Source organism: Sarcophilus harrisii, chromosome 3, assembly GCF_902635505.1.
Source record: "Sarcophilus harrisii chromosome 3, mSarHar1.11, whole genome shotgun sequence".
Taxonomy (NCBI): domain Eukaryota; kingdom Metazoa; phylum Chordata; class Mammalia; order Dasyuromorphia; family Dasyuridae; genus Sarcophilus; species Sarcophilus harrisii.
Genome location: NC_045428.1, coordinates 25,703,705 through 25,724,931, shown reverse-complemented (window position 1 = coordinate 25,724,931; position 21,227 = coordinate 25,703,705). Strand labels below are relative to the sequence as shown.

Sequence of the window (21,227 nt, the reverse complement as noted above, 5' to 3'; positions counted from 1 at the left end):
GTGGGGGAAGGGACCTCCCCACAGTTCCATGGCAGAAAAGATTGCTTGTAGTCAGATTCCAAGAAGCATCTCTGAAAAAAGCTGCATAAAATCCTTGAAGCTTGGGACACTGTACCTTCCACCCTGGAAATAGCCCCACTTTAGCAAAGACTCAAAATCAAGTAATAAGCTAGGAAAATGGACAGAAAAAGTTTCTGACCATTGAAAGTTGTTATGGTGACAAGGAACATGAAAACACTCACTTGGAAGAAAAGAAAGTTAAAGTTTCTATATCCAAAGCTTCCAAGAAAAACAAGAACTGGCCTCAGGAAATTTGAAAGAGATTTTGAAAATCAAGAGAGATAAAAGAAAACTTAAGAAAAGAATTGAGAGTGATGCAAGAGGAGATAGAAAAAGCTAATGAGGAGAAGAATGCTTTAAAAGACAAAACTGGACAAATGGGAAAGAAGGCACAAACATTCACTGAGGAAATAATTCCTTAAAAACTAGAATTGAGCAAATGGAATCTAATGACTTTATGAGAAATCAAGATACAATAAAGCAAAACAAAAAAGTGAAAAACAGACAAAAGTGAAATAATTTTTGATGAAATAACTAATCTCTCAAGAAGAGATGATTTAAAAATTGTTGATCTACCCGAATCATGATCAAAAGAAAAGAACCTAGACATTACTTTTCAAGAAATTATCAAAGAAAACCGTCCTGATATTCTAGAACCAGAGGGTAAATGGAAATTTAAAGAATCCACTGATTACCTCCTGAAAGATCTCAAAATGAAAACTCCCAGGAATAGAATAAATGGGGGGATACAGTTAGCAATAGTAACTGTAAAAAAAAAGAATTTTAAAGGAAGTTTCTCTGATAAGCCCTCATTTCTATAAGTTGGGAAAACTGAGTCAAATTTATGAAAAAAATAAGAGCCATGCTCCAAATTAACAAATGATCAAAAGATATAAACTCTGTCCAAAGGGCTATAAATTCATGCATATCCTTTGACCTAACAATACCACTACTAGGCACGAATCTCAAGACATTCTTAAAAAAGGAAAAGTATGTATATGCGCAAAAATATTTTTACAGCTCTCTTCTCAGGGCAAAAAACTAGAAATTTAGGGGATGTCCAACAACTGGGGAATGGCTGCATAAATTGTGTTATGTAATTATGATGAATTATGATTAATCTATGGGAAATGGCAAACAGGATGCTCTCAGAAAAAAAACAAACAAACAAAAAAAATTCTCCATGACCCAGCAAAGTGAAATGTATTCTATACAAAGTATTGCCAATGTTCTGGGATGATCAGCTATAAATGATTGTTATTCTCAGCAATACAATGATCCATGACTACTCTGAAAGACTTATGATGAAAAATCCTATCCATACCCAGAGAAAGAATTGTGTCTTAATGCAGATTGAAACATACTCTCTTTCTCTCTTTTTTTAAATTTTATTTTTCTTGAGGGTTTTTTTAGGATAGGAGATCTATTTTTTCTTTCACAAAATGATTTTTATGTAAATGTTTTCTATAATTTCACATGTGATTTCTTAGTGGGAGCTGGGGGTGGGAATAAGGGAGAATATCAGGGACTCAAAAATTAAAAAAAAACAAATGTAAAAATATTGTTTTAAATGTAACTGCAGAAAAATATTAAATAAATAAAAAAGAAAAACTTTAAAAAAATATAAGAAATTCTCTAATGCCTGAGTTGGGCTAAGACATGAAATTGTAATGGGAAAGACTTTATTTTCAGAGGAGCTTGAGTATGCCTGTGTGACCAAAAATGAATTACATTAGAAATAAGCATTATTGGCATTCTAGCTGTTACTGGGGAGATGAATTGAATCAAAATCTGAAAGAACCCAAGGAAGTCAATAATATTGGCTATCTGCTATCGTATATCAAGATTTCTCTAATCCATTTCCCTATATGTTGATAGAAAGACAGTAAAATCATTTTCTTTGACATCTGTAGGGAAGGACACCGCTAAGTCATGTGTAACAATTTGTTTTTTTGGAGAAAATGGGAAAAAAGTCATCAGCCCTTTCAGTCCTGTCCACTCAGTCTTTGTCATTTGCATGGATCATAATTTGTCATCTTGGTAGTAGAAATGTTTAGATAAAAAAAAAAGTTTATAAGACTATAGGAGCAAAGCAATTCAAAAACAGAGCTGAAGTGCTGAAAGGAGTATTTACATAGACCGCCAGAGTAGCTGGCTGAGGTCTATAAAAAAAATGGGCTGAAATAGTCAGAGGCGCTTAGCTTTTCTGGACAAGACCCCTATAAGCAGCAGCAGCAGCAGCAGCAGCAGCTCAATAATTCAGCTGCCTCTCAGATGAATAAAGATGCACGCAGAAGTTAGCAACATAGCAGCTGAGCAGTCAACAAGAACACAGAAGCTCAGCAAATCTTCAACAGAGAGAAGCATGATGGTATCACAAGAAGACATAGGCAGCTATGCGGCACAGGAGACATGAATATCCAAAGGTTCTCATGTTCTCTATGTGTGTCCTTCCATGTGCATTCCCTGCCACATATATGCTCTACTTCCTAGATGTCAAACTCATATGCACAAGCAAGCTCCCAGAGGATACCCAACTAGATTAAAATTTAATTGGGAAATATTGAACAAAATAGATATAATATATCTATTAAAATATATATATATATATTTTAATATAATATATATATTATAATATAATATAATATAAAACAGAAATATATATAATATATATATATTAATATAATATATATATATATTAATATAATATAATATAAAACAGAAATAATGTTAATTTGTGGTTTTCTGAGTCAATGTATGATGAGTAGGTGGGCATCCTTAGGATTTAAGTATGAGACCACTGATCTACTCTACTGGTAGCAGTGATTTCATGGGATAGTGAATTCCTGTGTATATATGGGATAACATTCTTATTTGTTATGCTACATATTTGTTTACATGTCATTTGCTTCTCTAATGGTGAAAGAAAAGTGAACACATCACTGGAACCCTGAGAGCTATGGGTCAAAGAGTTTTGATAGTTTTGATATTTACCAACCAAGTGGCTTGAACCTGAACTAGCTTTGGAAGTGATTCTGGGTACGATATCTGTTTTATAATATCCATTATATTGTAAATAAAAGTTTCTAAGACAAAGAAAGCTTTCTTCTTCTGTACTGGCAAAAAGAGTGATTCTTTCCCCTCCCTGTTCCAATCCTCAATATGTAAAATTCAATAGGAGACTTAATAGTTTCAATAGTGAATGAGAGAAACAGCACTTAATGTGTTGAATCCAATTCTGTGTAATGCAGATAGATGATATAGTCATTAAGAAATATGAGACATTTTTAGTATTCCCTTTTTTTCTCATTGATCAGCTTGGATTTTGAGAGGAAGGCATTTTACTTCATAAACAGTTTCACTAAATCATGTCTATGTCCTGTTCATTCCCATAAACAATACTGGCAATTTCTTTCTTCCTCTCCAGAACACATCAAGATATGGTGCACATGTTGGAAAAAAGGCTCATTTCTGGCAATGAATGGTCTTCTAGAAGCTTTGGGACTCCATCCTATATTTTTAAGTTTGGCAAACTGGAAAAGACTTTGAAACAGAAGAGATATTAAAGTAATTAGGTTGACCTGCTAAAGACCCAGAGCATTCTATTTGAGCTCCAGTCTCTATAAATAAGTTCTCTTTTATGTTTCCAATTATTATAAGAAAGATGATGGCATTGCAACATCAGTGAACCTGACCCCAGTGTGTTTCACTAGCTTTTTTACATGGAGGTGATAGGATTAGAACGTGATTTAGGGTTAGAAAAGACCTTGAAAGTCAGCTTGATCAACGATTATATATTTCACTTGGGTGGGAAATGGGAAATACTGACCTGGCTGGTGCTAGACAAGGGATTTAACAAGTCTTTGAAAGACTGTGACTTTTGATCATAGATGTTGAATGCCACACGATTTGTTTTTATAACTGAAATAAATTTCAATTGTTACAGACTGCTCTAGGGAAAATCAATGCAGAGATTTAGCTGACTGATGCTATTATAGGAAGAAGAAGATGGTCTATGACCATACTGTTAAATTTAAAAAGAGAGAGAAAAAAGCCTGAACTGTGAAATGATAAGATTGAAAGACAAATTTTGCTAGAGAAATAATGAGAGGAAATGGATTGGGGGAGGGAGATTGGGCTGTTACCTCCACTTGAGAGAAGGCACCTTTCTACAGCTCACATTTCCCACATGCAAATCAGATGCTGCGTTCAGAGGGACAGATAATTCTCATCATGGCAAGTAAATAGTTATAACTGATATTCACTAGCAGGTTTTTCTCCTCTCCAGAGCAGTATCTGTTTGACTTTATTGCATTGTATATGTCCTATGGAGAGAGATCTGTTATCTTTCTGTCTAAGATCCCAAAAATGGAAACTTCTCAGAGTGGGTTCTCCTGAAATTGACTGATGGAGGAACAAACCATCTTTAGGAAAGTCATGATATGATTTCTTCTTCTAGAGCATCATAGATTTTTAACTGAATGACTCTTTAAGGATCACCTTAAATCCAATCCCTTAATTCTATAGATGAGGAAAATAAAATGCAGAAAAGTGAAATGGTTTGCCCAAAATCATGTGGGCAACAAATCTTTGATTTGGAATATGAAGCAAAATTATCTGATTTAAAATCCAGTGATCTCCACTGTACCATATAACTCTTTGCTTTTTGGAGAATCTCTGGGCAATAGAAGAGAGAAAGAAGGAAAGGGCTGGGGCTTTCCTAGTAAGAGGTCAGAAATAAGCTGCTATTGGGGATCTGGAGCTGTTTGCCTGCTTTTTCCCTTAAAAACATTTTATAATATTGGGATTAGTAGTTTCCAACTAATATGTCAACAAAGGATGGCATCTCCAGGATAACTCCTGGGAAGTTATCCACTTGCATACAATGACTTAAACATGGCCATGAACAATATCTGGTGATATTATTCTATCTCTTTGGGATTGGGCTCTTTTCTGATTGGAGGATCTGAAACAAAGAAGGAAGGAAAAAGATGAGTGAACATTTTTGACAATTCCAAGTGATGGCGAATAAGAGAAGCATATAATTATTTTATTCTTTCAAGCATGGTTTTAAAGGCTTGTTCTCTCTAATATGATGGCTGACTGTCACTGATGCTAAATGAAGGTTTTATAGTACTAATAACTCATCTTTCAAGGTCATTCAAAAGTCGACAAATGACTTCCGTAGCTACAACACTGTGAGAGATGAGTACTGTAGCTATTATCATCCTCATTTTATCATGTGAGATTTGTAGAAGGGAAGTGATTTGGAGAACCCGAGGGTGTCAGAACCATTAAAAGGCATTAAGCAACAAAAAAGAAATTGCAGTGCTCTTCTCATTGTAGGTACTGAGGTTTCAAACCCCACAAGATCAGAAGCTTGGATAATTTGAGAACTAGGCAAAAGAAAAGTGAGTTAGGATTTGATGACAATTACTATCCTCATTTATCTCTTTGGATTTTAAAATGACTTGCATCTCTCCATTTGAAATCAGTCTTTGCTGCCTTCAATAGTTTGTTTCTAGAGATCATAATGGTGATGATTGGTTCAGGAATAAATCTGCTCTATCAGTGCAGGTGAGAGTGTGTTCTACACCTTATAGTCTTAGAGAGTTGCGTATTTAATCTATTTATATGTGTGTATGTACATATAATATATATATTTATACCTATTTAAATGGCTTAAATGGTGTAGTAGGCCTGTATTCAAATCACCAAGCTTCTATCAGTCTTAGTTTCCTCATGTGTAAAAATGGAAATAATAACACCACTAATAGAATATTGTTGTGAGGATCAAATTAGATATTTTATCAAAAGTACTTTAGAAACATTAATAGCACTGTAGGCTACAAAAATCCAATCTGCAACAAAAGGAAACTGAGGCAGAACTCTGAGACTATCAATTTCTTAGTCAGACCAGTGGTCCTAAGCACTTGAATCCAAGACCTTCCTTGCAGTCAAGGATCTCTATACTTTTTGAACCGTTTATAGACCTTGGGACATCAATAAAAATAGAATGATGCATTATAATTCATTATCAATTATTGTCAGAAGTAGGGAAACTTCTATAGTTAGGCAAGGGAGATATCCGTCAACTACCAGTATTTTATCAGCAGTATTCTAGGGTTTTCCACGGGCTATAAAAATATTTATGACAAGAAAACACGGAAACTTGATTTTTTTCCAAGTGGGGAAGGGGATTGAGTAGCGTTAACAGCAATTTCCTAACATTTGTTATTATAAATTCTTATAACAAACACAACTAACAAAACATAAGCATATCCTATTAATCAAATAGAAGTAATATTATCATCAATACATGGTGGGTTAATTAATTGTAACCCATATGATTCTTATTGTTACAGCATTAACTAAACCAAATTTAATTCACTAATAAAATCACTGATCCCATTAAATCATAATAAACTGAGGTAATACTGATTAAATTGAGTAGGAATAGCAAAATTATTTTCACAGCACTATATAAATACAAACTAAATCCAAGGATTCCCAAAAGTCTTAGTACATATTTATAATTATAGCTTAAAATGCCACTAAAATATTTATGCTATTCTGTAGAGAAATCTAGAAATCATTTTTTTCCTTGTGAATTCAAGGCTAGTTCTCTAACCACTGTAGCATATTGCTTCCTCATTGGATACTGTTAAATAAACATATTCAGATGCTCTACAGAACTAAATTAAGAATTGGAATATGTTCTTCCTGGACTCCAAACAGCAATAATAATTAATGATGATGATGATAACATTTATATAGTTCTTGAATGGTTACAAAGAGCTCTGTATACACTATATTATTTGATCCTTACAACTCTATGAAGTAGATACTATTATGATCCTTCTTTAGTAAAGGGGATAACTGAGGTACATCAATTTAAGTGGCTTGAATAGGGTCATGCAGCTGATAAAAGTTTTTTTTTTCCTTTAAATAAATTTATTATTTATTTTTAGTTTACTTACTTTAAAAAATTTTGAGATTCAAATTCTCATCCTTCCCTTATCCACTAAAAAGACAATCAAATGGCATCGATTATATATATGAGACCTTGCAAAATATATTTCTAAATTAGCCACACACAAAAAAAGACAAGCAAAAAGAAATAAAATGAGAAAATTTTACTTATTTTTATGTGTTCAATTTTACTTCATTTTGAAGTTAGGGTTTATCAGTTCTTTCTTTAGAGGTGGATAATACTTTTTATTTCATTATGAGTCTTTTAGAATTGTCTTAGATCATTGTGTTGAAGTCTTTACATTACAACCATTGTGGTTTTGTTAGCAGTGTCTGGTTCTTTTCACTGACTTTGCATCAGTTCATAAAGATTTTACCAATATTTTTCTGAAACAACTCTCTCATAAGTTTTTAATATTACAATAAAACTCCATTACAAGTATGTGCTACAACTTCTTCACCCTTTCTCAATGGATGAGCATCCTATCATTTTATAATTCTTTGCTACCACAGAGAGAACTGCTATGCATTAAGTATATGGCAAGGACTCTTATTTTCTCAGTTGATTTGGTGTTAGTCTTTGATGAGCTACTTGCTGAGATCTCATCAAGTCAAAGTGTTTTGATGAGCTACTTAGTGAGAACTCTAAAGTTAATGTCTTTTGATGAGCAACTGAGTGAGATCTCATCAAATGAATGTCTTTTCATGAGCACCTTAGTGAGATCTCATCAAGTAAATGTCTTTTGATGAGCTACTTAGCGAACTCTCTTTAAGTTAATGTGTTTTGATGAGCAACGTGAGTGAGATCTCATCAAGTGAATGTCTTTTGAAGAATAACATGAGTGAGATCTCATCAAGTGAGTGTCTTTTGATGAGCTACTAAGTGAGACCGCTTTAAGTTAATGTGTTTTGATAAGCAACCTGAGTTAGATCTAATCAAGTGAATGTGTTTTGATGAGCTACTTAGTGAGACCTCTTTAAGTTAATGTGTTTTGATGAGCAACGTGAGTGAGATCTCATCAAGTGAATGTCTTTTGATGAGCAACATGAGTGAGATCTCATCAAGTTAATGTCATTTGATGAGGAACATGAGTGAGATCTCATCAAGTGAATGAGTTTTGATGAGCTACTTAGTGAGCTCTCTTTAAGTTAATATGTTTTGATGAGCAACCTGAGTGAGATCTCATCAAGTGAATGTCTTTTGATGAGCACCTTAGTGAGACCTCTTTAAGTTAATGTGTTTTGATGAGCTACTTAGTGAGCTCTCTAAGTTAGTATGTTTTGATTAGCAAACTGAGTGAGATCTCATCAAGTAAATGTCTTTTGATGAGCAACATGAGTGAGATCTCATCAAGTTAATCCCATTTGATGAGCAACATGAGTGAGATCTCATCAAGTAAATGTCTTTTGATGAGCTACTTAGCGAGACCTCTTTAAGTTAATGTGTTTTGATGAACTACTTAGTGAGCTCTCTTTAAGTTAATGTATTTTGATGAGCAACCTGAGTGAGATCTCATCAAGTGAATGTGTTTTGATGAGCTGCTTAGTGAGACCTCCTTAAGTTAATGTGTTTTGATGAGCAACCTGAGTGAAATCTCATCAAGTGAATGCCTTTTTGAGCTACTTAGTGAGACCTCCTTAAGTTAATGTGTTTGGATGAGCAACCTGAGTGAGATCTCATCAAGTAAATGTATTTTGATGAGCTACTTAGTGAGCTCTCTATAAGTTCATGTGTTTTGATGAGCTACTTAGTGAGCTCTCTAAGTTAGTATGTTTTGATTAGCAAACTGAGTGAGATCTCATCAAGTAAATGTCTTTTGATGAGCAAATGGTGAGATCTCTAAGAAATGTCTTTTGATGAGCTACTTAGCGAGCTCTTTGTTGTGTTTTGATAAGAACCTGAGTTAGATCTCATAAGGAATGTGTTTTGATGAGCATTAGGAGACCTCTTGAATGTGTTTTTGATGAGCAACCTGGTGATCTCTTTTGAGTTGATTGTTTTGATGAGCTCAGGTTTCTGTGAAATGTCCTTTGATGAGCTACTTAGTGAGCCTCAAGTTGTATGTTTTGGGTTGAAACTGAGGAGATCTCATGGTAAATGTGTTTTGATGAGCTACTTAGTGAGCTCTTGTAGTATGTTTTGATGAGCAAATGAGGAGATCTCACGAATGTCTTTGATGACTCAGTGATTCCTTTTAAAATTATTTTGATGAGCAACCTGGGAGATCTCTCAAGGAATGCTTTTATGAGCTACTGGAGTCCTTGTGAATGGTTTTTGATGAGTAACCTGGGAGGGGAACTCACAAGTGAATGTCATTTGATGAGGAAAAGTGAGACCTAAGTGGGCTTTGATGAGCATTGAGGCCTTCTTTTGGTTAATGTTTTTTGATACTAGTGAACTTTCTAAGTTAGTGTGTTTTGATGAGCAACCTGAGTGAGATCTCATCAAATAAATGTCTTTTGATGAGCTACTTAGTGAGCTCTCTTTAAGTTAATGTGTTTGGATGAGCAACCTGAGTGAGATCTCATCAAGTGAATGTGTTTTGATGAGCTACATAGTGAGCTCTCTTTAAGTTAATGTGTTTTGGTGAGCTACTTAGTGAGCTCTCTTTAAGTAATTGTCTTTTGATGAGCAACTGAGTGAGATCTCATCGAATGTCTTTGGATGAGCAACATTAGTGATTTCTCATCAAATCAATTTGTTTTGATGAAAGACTTAGTGAGCTCTCTTTAAGTTAATGTGTTTTGAAGAGCAAGCTGAATGAGATCTCATCAAGTTAATGTGCTTTGATGAGCTACTTAGTGAGGTCTCTTTAAGTTAATGTGTTTTGATAAGCAACCTGAGTGACATCTCATCAAGTGAATGTCTTTTGATGAGCTACTAAGTGAGACCTCCTTAAGTTAACTTGTTTTGATGAGCAACCTGAGTGATCTCTCTATAAGTTGATGTATTTTGATGAGCTACTTAGTGAGCTCTCTATAAGTTAATGTGTTTTGATGAGCTACTTAGTGAGCTCTCTAAGTTAGTATGTTTTGATTAGCAAACTGAGGGAGATCTCATCAAGTTAATCCCATTTGATGATCAACATGAGTGAGATCTCATCAAGTAAATGTCTTTTGAAGAACAACATGAGTGAGATCTCATCAAGTAAATGTCATTTGATGAGGAACATGAGTGAGATCTCATCAAGTGAGTGTCTTTTGATGAGCTACTTAGTGAGACCTCTTTAAGTTAATGTGTTTTGATAAGCAACCTGAGTGAGATCTCATCAAGTGAATGTCTTTTTATGAGCTACTTAGTGAGACCTCCTTAAGTTAATGTGTTTTGATGAGCAACCTGAGTGATCTCTCTATAAGTTGATGTATTTTTGAGCTACTTAGTGAGCTCTCTATAAGTTAATGTGTTTTGATGAGCAACTGAGTGAGATCTCATCAAGTTAATGTCTTTTGATGAGCAACATGAGTGAGATCTCATCAAGTTAATGTCATTTGATGAGCAAACTGAGTGAGATCTCATCAAGTAAATGTCTTTTGATGAGCTACTTAGTGAGCTCTCCTTAAGTTAATGTATTTTGATGAGCAACCTGAGTGAGATCTCATCAAGTGAATGTCTTTTTGATGAGCTACTTAGTGAGCTCTCTAAGTTAGTATGTTTTGATTAGCAAGCTGAGTGAGATCTCATCAAGTAAATGTATTTTGATGAGCTACTTAGTGAGCTCTCTATAAGTTCATGTGTTTTGATGAGCTACTTAGTGAGCTCTAGTATGTTTTGATTAGCAAACTGAGTGAGATCTCATCAAGTAAATGTCTTTTGATGAGCAACATGAGTGAGATCTCATCAAGTAAATGTATTTTGATGAGCTACTTAGCGAGCTCTCTTTAAGTTAATGTGTTTTGATAAGCAACCTGAGTTAGATCTCATCAAGTGAATGTCTTTTGATGAGCACCTTAGTGAGACCTCTTTAAGTTAATGTGTTTTGATGAGCAACCTGAGTGATCTCTCTTTGAGTTGATGTGTTTTGATGAGCTACTTAGTGAGCTCTCTGTAAGTTAATGTGTTTTGATGAGCTACTTAGTGAGCTCTCTATAAGTTAATGTGTTTTGATGAGCTACTTAGTGAGCTCTCTAAGTTAGTATGTTTTGATTAGCAAACTGAGTGAGATCTCATCAAGGAAATGTCTTTTGATGAGCAACATGAGTGAGATCTCATCAAGTTAATCTTATTTGATGAGCAACATGAGTGAGATCTCATCAAGTGAGTGTCTTTTGATGAGCTACTAAGTGAGACCTCTTTAAGTTAATGTGTTTTGATAAGCAACCTGAGTTAGATCTCATCAAGTGAATGTGTTTTGATGAGCTACTTAGTGAGACCTCTTTAAGTTAATGTGTTGTGATGAGCAACCTGAGTGATCTCTCTTTAAGTTGATGGGTTTTGATGAGCAACCTGAGTGAGATCTCATCAAATAAATGTTTTGATGAGCTACTTAGTGACCTCTCTTTAAGTTAATGTGTTTTGATGAGCAAACTGGGTGAGATCTCATCAAGTGAAGGACTTTTGATGAGCTACTTAGTGAGGCCTCTTTAAATTACTGTGTTTTGATGAGCAACCTGATTGGGAAGCCAATTAGCCAAGCTCACTGGTTAGAATGCTAGCTTGCTGGTTGGAAAGCTAGGTAGCTAGTTCGCTGATTGGGAAGCTAGATAACTAGCTCACTGGGTGGGAAGCTAGCTAGCCAAGCTTGATGTTTGGGAAGCTAATTAGCCAATCTTGCTGGAGAGAAGGCTAGCATGCTGTGTGGAAAGCTAGCAAGACTAGTTCGCTGGGTGGGAAGCTGCCTAGCCAAGCTCACTGAATGGGAAGCTAGCTAACCAAGCTCCCTGGATGGGAAGCTAGCTCAACAAGTTAGCTGAATGGTAAGCTAGCTAGCCAACCTGGCTGGGTGGGAGACTAGCTAGTTAGCTACCAGGGTGGAAAGCTAGGTATCTAGCTTTCTGGGTGGAAAGGTAGGCAAGCTCACTGGGTGGGAAGCTAATTAGCCAAGCTGGCTAGGTAGCCAGCTTGCTGGTTGGAAAACTAGCTAGGTAGTTCAAGGGGTGGGAAGCTAGATAGCCAAGCTTGCTGAATTGGAAGCTTACTAATCAAGCTTGCTGGGTGGGAAGCAAGATAGACAAGTTCGCTAGATGGAAAGCTACCTAGCCAAGCTCACTGCATGGGAAGCTAATTAGCCAAGCTTGCTGAAAAAAAGGCTAGCACACTGTGTGAAAAGCTAGGTAGCTAGCTTGGTGGTTGGGAAGATAGCTAGACAGCTCTCTGTGTGGGAAGCAATCAAGACAAGCTTGCTGGGTGGGAAGCTAGCTAGCCAAACTTGCTGGGTGGAAAGCTAGCTAGCCAAGCTCCCTACATGGAAAGGTAGCTAGCAGAGCTCACTGGATGCAAAGCTAGCTCTCTAGGAGTAAACCTAGCTTGCTGGGTGAAATGCTAGCTTGCTGTGTGGAAAGCTAGCTAGCTAGCAAACAGGGTTGGAAGCTAGTTAGCCAAGTTCGCTGGGAAGAAATTTATCTCCCCGGAGGGCCTGGAAGCTATCTAGCTAAGCTCACTGGGTGGAAAGCTAACTAGCCAAGTAGGCTGGGTAGAAAGCTAGCTTGCTGGATGGGAAGTTAGCTAGCCAAGCTTGCTCTGTGGAATGCTAATTAGCCAAGCTCACTTGATAGAATGCTAGCTCGTTGGGTGGAAAGCTACATAGCTTGCTCACTGGTGGGGAAGCTAGACAGGTAGCTAGCTTTGTGGGAAGCTAGCTAGCCAAGCTCTCTGGTTAGGGAGCCTTGTTGGCTTAGCTAGCCAGCCAAGCTTCTTGGGTGGAAAGCTACCTACCCAAGCTTCGCTCGGTGTAAAGCTAGCTCGATGATTGGAAAACTAGCTATCTCGCTTGTTGGGAATCTTGCTAGCCAAGTTCACTGTGTGGTAAGCTAGCTAGGCAAGCTCTCTAGATGGGAAGGTAACTAGCCAAGCTCGGTGCTTCGAAAGCTAATTAGCCAAGGTCACTGGGTAGAATGCTAGCTCATTGGGTGGAAAGTTAGGTAGCTAGCTCCCTGAGTGGCAAGTTAGCTAGCCAATTTGCTTGGGGTGAAGATAATTAGCCAAGATTGCTGGGTAGAATGGTAGTGCATTGTGTGGAAAGATAGATGGCTACCTTGCCGGTTGGGAAGCTACCTAGGTAGCTTGCTCCATGGGAAGGTAGCAAGACAAGCTCGCTGGGTGGGAAGGTAGCTAGCCAAGCTTGCTGAATTGGACGATAGCTAGCCAAGTTTGATGGGGGAAGCTAGCTCGCCACGCTCACTGAATGGGAAGCTATTTAAGCTCGCTGGTGTGGAAGGTAGTTCGCCAAGCTCGCTGGGTGGGAAGCTAGCAAGACAAGCTCGCTGATTGTGAATCTAACCGGTCAAGCTCGCTAGTTGTGAAGCAAGCTAGCCAAGCCCGCTGGGTTGAATACCCAGCAAGCTTGGCTAATTAGCTTCCCCCCAAGCGAACTTGGCTAGTTAGCTTCCCACTCAGCAAGTTAACTTTTTGGATGAGCTACTAAGTGGGACTTATTTACGTTAACTAGATTTTAGGAGCTCCTTCAAGAGATCTCTTTAAGTTAATGTCTTTTGATGAGCTACTGAATCCTCTTTAAGTTAAGGTGTTTTGTTGAGCTACTTAGTGAGGGTCCTTTAGCTTAACTTCTTTTGATGAGCTACTTAGTGAGGTCTCTAAGTAAATGTCTTTGATGAGCAACATGAGTGAGATCTCATCAAGTTACTATCTTTTGATGAGTTACTTCCTGAGCTCTTTAAGTTGATGTGTTTTGATGGGCTACTTAGTGAGCTCTCTTTCAGTTAATGTCTTTGCTGAGCAACCTGAGTGAGATCTCATCAAGTGAATGACTTTTGATGAGCTACTAAGTGAGATGTCTTTAAGATAATGTGTTTTGATGAGCTACTTAGTGAAATCTGTTTTAATTATTGTCTTTTGATGCCTTATTTTGAGACCTGTTTTTAAGTTAATGTCTTTTGATGAGACATTTGATGAAGGTATCTAGCTAGCTCGCTTCATGGGATGATAGCTAGCCAGCTAGCTGGGTAGGAAGGTAGACAGCTAGATCGCTGTGTTCAAAGGAAGCTAGCTAGCTGGCTAGTTGGGACGGTCCCTAACTTGCTAGCCGGGTGGAAAGCTAGCTAGTTTGCTAGCTTTTTGTGAAGGTCGCTAGCTAGCTCATTGAGTGGGAAGCTATCTATCTAGCTTGCTGGAAATGAAGCTAGGGTTTTAGCTCGTTGGTTAAGAAGAGAGCCTCTGGGTTGGAAGGTAGTTGCCTGCTTTTGGTGGGAAGGCAGCATAATTGTGATTAGAAATTAGCACCAGTGGATTAGTGGAAAGCAGAAAAGCTAGCTGGTTCCTTAACTTCTAGCCAATAGTTAAAGCTAGGTAGTTAGGTTGTGGGAAAGCAACTAGCTAGCCGCGGAAAGGTTGTGCCGTCCTTGGGGAATCTAGCACGCCTCTGGATGCAAATGAATGTTGGGTGGGAAGAGGTACCAAGTTCGTGGGAAGAAATTTATCTCCCGGGGCCAAGCTCTAACTAAGCTCACTGTGGAAAGCAACCACCAAAGGTGGGAGAAAGCCAGTTGCTGGAATGGAAGAAACCAAGCTTGCTCTGTGGAATGCCAATGCCAACTCCTGATAGAATGCTAGTTTTGGGTGGGAAAGTACATAGTTGACGGGGCAGACAGGAGAGAGGGAAGCTAGCTATGAGCTTCTATGGTGTAGCAGCCAAGCCTCTGGTTAGGGCAGCCAGCCGCTTGTTGGGGAAAGCCCACCAAAGCTTGTTTGTGAAAGCTACTGATGATTGGAAAACTAGCTATATCTCATTGTTGGAATCTAGCAAAGTTCGCTGTGTGGAAGCAGCAGCCAAGCTTCTAGATGGGAAGGTAACAGCCAAGCTGCGTTTGAAAGCAACCAAGGTACTGAGAATGCTACTCATTGGGGAGGGCAGGGAAGTTCCCCTGAGTGGGCACAGACAGTCGTTTGGGGTGAAGCTAATTAGCCAAGATTCCTGGGTAGTACGCTAGCGCACTGTGTGGAAAGCTAGATAGGTCGCGTGCCGGTTGGGAAGCTAGCTAGGTAGCTTGCTTGGTGGGAAGCTAGCAAGACAAGCTTGCTGGGTGGGAAAGTAACTAGCCAAGCTAGCTGAATTGGAACCTAGCTAGGCAAGTTCGATGGGGGGGTTAAGCTAGCTCACCAAGCTTGCTGAATGGGAAGCTAGCTAGTCAAGCTCGATGGTGTGGAAGCTAGTTCGGCAAGCTCGCTGGGTTGGAAGCTAGCAAGACAAGCTCGGTGGGTGGGAAGCTAGCAAGACAAGTTCGCTGGGTGGGAAGCTGCCTAGCCAAGCTCACTGAATGGGAAGGTAGCTAACCAAGCTCGCTGGATTGGAAGCTAGCTCACCAAGTTCGCTGAATGGGAAGCTAGCTAGCCAAGCTGGCTGGGTGGGAAGCTAGCTAGGTAGCTCCCAGATGGATAGCTAGGTATCTAGCTTTCTGGGTGGGAAGCTAATTAGCCAAGCTGGCTAGGTAGCTAGCTTGCTGGTTGGAAAACTAGCTAGGTAGCTCAATAGCTGGGAATATAGCTAGCCAAGCTTGCTGAATTGGAAGCTTACTAATCAAGCTGGCTTGGTGAGAAGCAAGCTAGAGAAGCTCGCTACATGGAAAGCTAACTAGCTAAGCTTACTGCATGCGAAGCTAATTGGTCAAGCTCATTGGGTAGAAAGCTAGCTTGCTGGGTGAGAAGCTAGAGAGCCAAGCTCACTGGGTGGGAAGCTAATTAGCCAAGCTTGCTGGGGAGAAGTCTAGCACACTGTGTGAAAAGCTAGGTAGCTAGCTTGGTGGTTGGGAAACTAGCTAGACAGCTCGGTGTGTGGGAAGCAATCAAGACAAGCTCCCTGGGTGGGAAGCTAGCTAGCCAAAATTGCTGGGTGGAAAGCTAGCTAGACAAGCTCCCTGCATGGAAAGGTAGCTAGCAGAGCTCACTGGATGCAAAGCTAACTCTCTAGGAGTAAAGCTAGCTCGCTGGGTGAAAAGCTAGCTTGCTGTATGGAAAGCTAGATAGCTAGCACACAGGGTGGGAAGCTAGTTAGCCAAGCTTTCTGAGTGGTAAGCTATCCAGCCAAGCTTGTTGGGTGGAAAGCTACCTACCAAAGCTCGCTCGGTTTAAAGCTAGCTCGATGGTTAGAAAATTAGCTAGCTATCTCGCTGGTTGGAAATCTAGCTAGCCAAGCTCGCTGAGTGGTAAGCTAGCTAGCCAAGCTCTCTAGGTGGGAAGGTAACTAGCCAAGCTCGCTGCTTTGAAAGCTAATTAGCCAAGGTCACTTGGTAGATTGCTAGCTCACTGGGTGGGAAGCTAGCTAGCCAAGCTCAATGAATGGGAAGCTAAATAGCTAGGCTTGCTGGATGGAAAGCTAGCCTGCTGGGTGGGAAGCTATCTAGCTAGCTGGCTGGGTGGGAGCTAGCTAGGTAGATCGCTGGTTGGAAAAATACCTATCTAGCTTGCTGAGTAGGAAGATAGCTAGGCAAGCTCGGATAGTGGGAAGCTAACTAGTCATACTTGCTGGGTGGAAAATTAGGTAGCTAAGCTCGCTGGTTAGAAATGTATTTATCTAGCTTGCTAAATAGGATGGCAGGTAGCTAGCTCGATGGTTGGGAAGATAGCTAACTAGCTCGCAGGGTTGATAGTTATCTAGCTAGCTCACTGTGTGGAAAGCTAACTAGCTAGCAATCTGGCTAGAAAGGTAGCCAGGTAACTGGGTGGAAAGCTAGCTAGCTCGCTGGGTGAAAAGCTAGCTAGGTAGCTCGCAGGGAGGAAAGGTAGGTATCTAGCTTTCTGGGAGGAAAGGCAGCCAAGATCGCTGGGTTTAACCCTAGATCACTGGGTGGAAAGCTAGCTGCCTAGGTCACTGGGTTGGAAGCTAGCTAGCTAGCTCCCTGTGTGGGAAGCTAGTTAGCCAAGCTTGCTGGTTAGGAAGCTAGCTAGCCATGCTCACTGGGTGGAAAATTAGCTAGCCAAGCTCGCTGGTTAGAAATGTAGCTAGCTAGCTTGCTGAATGGGACAGCAGCTACCTAGTTCGCTGGTTAGGATGGTAGCTAGCTAGCTTGGTGGTTGGGAAACTAGCTAGCTAGCTCGCAGGGTGGAACGTTATCTAGCTAGCTCACTGCTTGGGAAGCTAGCTAGGTAGCTCACTGAGTGGGAAGCTAGCTAGCCAGGCTCGCTGTGTGGGAAGCTAGCTAGACAAGATTGCTGGGTAGAAACCTAGCTCGCTGGGTGGAAATTAGCTAGCTAGCTCGCTGAGTGGTAAGCTAGCCAGCAAAACTATCTGGGTGGTAAGCAAATTAGCCAAGCTGGCTAGGTAGCTAGCTTGCTAGTTGGAAAACTAGGTAGGTAGCTCACTGGGTGGGAAGCTAGTTAGCCAAGCTCACTGAGTAGAAAACTAGCTCACTGGGTGGAAAGCTAGGTAGCTAGCTTGCTGTTTGGGAATCTAGATAGCTAGCTCACTGGGAGGAAGCTAGCTAGCCAAGATCTCTGAGTGGGAAGCTAATTAGCTAAGCTTGTGGGGTAGAAGGCTAGCATGCTGTGTCTTAAGCTAGGTAGATAGCTTGGTGGTTGGGAAGCTAGCTAGATAGCTCGCTGTGTGGGAAGCTAGCAAGACAAGTTCGCTGGGTGGAAAGCTAGCTCACCAAGCTTGCTGGGTGAGAAGCTACCTAGCCAAGCTCACTGCATGGAAAGCTAATTAGTCAAGCTCACTGGGGAGAATGCTAGCTCGCTGGTTGGGAAGCTAGATAGTTAACTCACTGGGTGGGCAGCTAACTAGCTAACTTACAGCATGGAAAGCTAATTAGCCAAGCTCACTGGGTAGAAAGCTAGCTTGCTGGTTGGAAAGCGAAAAAGCTAGCTCACTAGATGGGAAGCTAACTAGCCAAGCTCACAGTATGGAAAGCTTATTAGCCAAGCTCACTGGGTGTAAAGCTAGGTTACTTGCTTGCTGGTTGGGAAACTAGCTAGCCAAGATCGCTGGGAGGGAAGGTAATTAGCCAAGTTTACTGGGTAGAATGCTAGTGCACTGGGTGGGAAGCTAGTTAGGTAGCTCGCTGGGTGGGAAGCTAGCTAGCCAGGCTCACTGGGTGGGAAGCTAGTTAGGTAGCTCGCTGGGTGGGAAGCTAGCTAGCCAGGCTCGCTGGGTGGGAAGCTAGCTAGACAAGATCGCTGGGTAGAAACCTAGCTCACTGGGTGGAAATTAGCTAGCTAGCTCGCTGAGTGGTAAGCTAGCCAGCAAAGCTATCTGGGTGTTAAGCAAATTAGCCAAGCTGGCTAGGTAGCTAGCTTGCTAGTTGGAAAACTAGGTAGGTAGCTCACTGGGTGGGAAGCTAGTTAGCCAAGCTCACTGAGTAGAAAGCTAGCTCACTGGGTGGAAAGCTAGGTAGCTAGCTTGCTGTTTGGGAATCTAGAAAGCTAGCTCACTGGGAGGAAGCTAGCTAGCCAAGATCTCTGAGTGGGAAGCTAATTAGCTAAGCTTGTGGGGTAGAAGGCTAGCATGCTGTGTCTTAAGCTAGGTAGATAGCTTGGTGGTTGGGAAGCTAGCTAGATAGCTCGCTGTGTGGGAAGCTAGCAAGACAAGTTCGCTGGGTGAGAAGCTACCTAGCCAAGCTCACTGCATGGAAAGCTAATTAGTCAAGCTCACTGGGTAGAATGCTAGCTCGCTGGTTGGGAAGCTAGATAGCTAACTCACTGGGTGGGCAGCTAACTAGCTAACTTACAGCATGGAAAGCTTATTAGCCAAGCTCACTGGGTGTAAAGCTAGGTTACTTGCTTGCTGGTTGGGAAACTAGCTAGCCAAGATCGCTGGGAGGGAAGGTAATTAGCCAAGTTTACTGGGTAGAACGCTAGTGCACTGGGTGGGAAGCTAGCTAGGTAGCTCGCTGGGTGGGAAGCTAGCAAGACAAGCTTGCTTGGTGGGAAACTAACTAGCTAAGCTCACTAAATTGGATGCTAGCACGCCCGGCTCGCTGGGTGGGAAGCTAGTTCCACAAGGTCACTGGCTTGGAAACTAGCTGGCCAAGCTCGCTTGTTGGTAATCTAGCTAGCCAAACTCCATGGGTGGGAAGCTATATAGCCAAGCCTGCAAACTGGAAAGCTACCTAGCCAAACTTGTTGGGTGGAAAGCTTGTTAGCCAAGATCACTGGGTGGGAAACTAATCAGCCAAGCTTGCTAGGAAGATAGCTTGATGGTGGGAAACCTAGCTAAGTAGCTCACTGGGAACAAAGCTAGCTAGCCAAGCTTGCTGAATTGGAATCTAGCTAATCAAGCTCGCTGTGTGGAAAGCTAGCTAGCCAAGATCGCTGGGTAGAAAGCTACCTTGCTGGGTGGGAAGCTAGCTAGTTAGCTCACTAGCAGCAATGCTAGCTAACTAGCTCGCTGGGTGGGAAGCTAGCTAGCCAAGATCGCTGGGTAGAAAGCTACCTTGCTGGGTGGGAAGCTATCTAAGCTCACTGGGTGGAAAGATAGCTAGCCAAGTTCGCTGGGTAGCAAGCTAGCTCGCTGGGTGGGAATGTAGCTAGCTCTCTGGTTGGGACAGTAGCTACCTAGCTCGCTAATTAGGAAGCTAGCTAGCCAATTTCGCTAAGAAGAATGCTAGCTCCCTGGTTGGGAGAGTAGCTGGCTAGCTCTCTGGGTGGAAGGCTAGCTAGCTAACTTGCTGGCTGGGAAGCTAGCTATCTCGCTTGGTGGGAAACTAGTTAGCTAGCTGGCTGGGTGGATGGAAAGCTAGATGGATATCTGGGCTGATAAAAAAAAAACGATAGCAACTGGGGGTATCTTAAGCTAGCTAGCTAGCTAGCTTAGTCGATGGGAACCTAGCTAGCTAGCTGCGTGCATGGAAAGCTAGCTAGCTACCTGGGTGGATTGCTAGCTAGCTAGTTGGATAGAAAAATAGCTAGCTAGTTGAATGTAAACATTGCCAGCTAGCTGGGTGGATGGAAAGAACGCTAGCTAGCTGTCAGAATGGAAAGCTAGCTAGCTAGCTGCATGGATGGAAAGCTAGTAAGCTTACTGGGTGGATGGAAAGATAGCTAGCTAACAGGGTGGATGGAAAGATAGCTAGCTAACAGGGTGGATGGAAAGATAGCTAGCTAGCTGGTTGGATGGAAAGGTAGTTAGCTAGATGGGTGGATTGAAAGCTTGCTAGCAAGCCGGGTATATGGAATGCTAGCTAGCTAATTGGGTTGATGGAAACTTAGCTAGCTAACTAGGTGGATGGAAAGATAGCTAGCTAGCTGGATGGATGGGAAGATAGCTAGCTAGCTAGTTGGATGGAAAGATAGCTAGCTAGTTAGCTTGATGTAATGATAGCTAGCTAGCAAGATGGAAAGAAAAATACCTAGCTAGCTAGGGTGGTGGATGGACAGGTACTAGCTAGCTGGGTGGATGGGAATCTGGCTAGCAAGCTGGATGGAAGGAAAGCTAGCTAGCTAGCTGGATAGATGGAAAGGTAGGTAGCAAGCTAGGTGCGTGAATGGAAAGATAGCGAGCTAGGTGCGTGAATGGAAAGATAGGTAGCTAGCTGGATGAATGTAAAGATAGCTAGCTAGCTGGATAGATGGAAAGATAGCTAGCTATATAGCTGGATGGATGGAAAAGTAGCTAGCTAGTTAGTTGGATGGAAAGATAGCTAGCTAGCTACATGGATTGAAAGATAGCTGGCTAGAAAGCTTGATGGTATTATAGCTAGCTAGCTGGATGGAAAGAAAGATAGCTAGCTAGCTAGCTGGATGGATGAACAGTTAGCTAGCTATGTGGATGGAAATCTAGCTAGCGAGCTAGGTGGATGGAAAGGTAGCTAGCTAGCTGGGTGGATGGAAATGTAGCTAGCTGGCTGGTGAATAAAAAGCTGGCTAGCAAGGGAGTGGATGTTAAGCTAGCTAGGTAGCTGGATGGAAGGAAAGATGGCTAGCTGATTCGAAGGAATAATAGTTAGCTAGCTGAATGGATGAAAAGATAGCCAGCTTTCTGGATGGTGGAAAGATAGCTAGCTAGCTGGATGGATGTACAGATAGCTAGATAAGTAGCTGGATGGAATGATAGCTAGCTAGCTAGATTGAAGGAATAATAGCTAGCTAG

At 40.9% G+C, this 21,227-nt stretch overlaps 1 pseudogene; it reads right to left on the bottom strand.

Moving 5' to 3' along the window:
* Positions 1 to 3,493: 3,493 nt before the first annotated feature.
* The window catches only part of LOC111720093, an 81,345-nt pseudogene continuing 63,611 nt past the window's right edge, over positions 3,494 to 21,227 (bottom strand).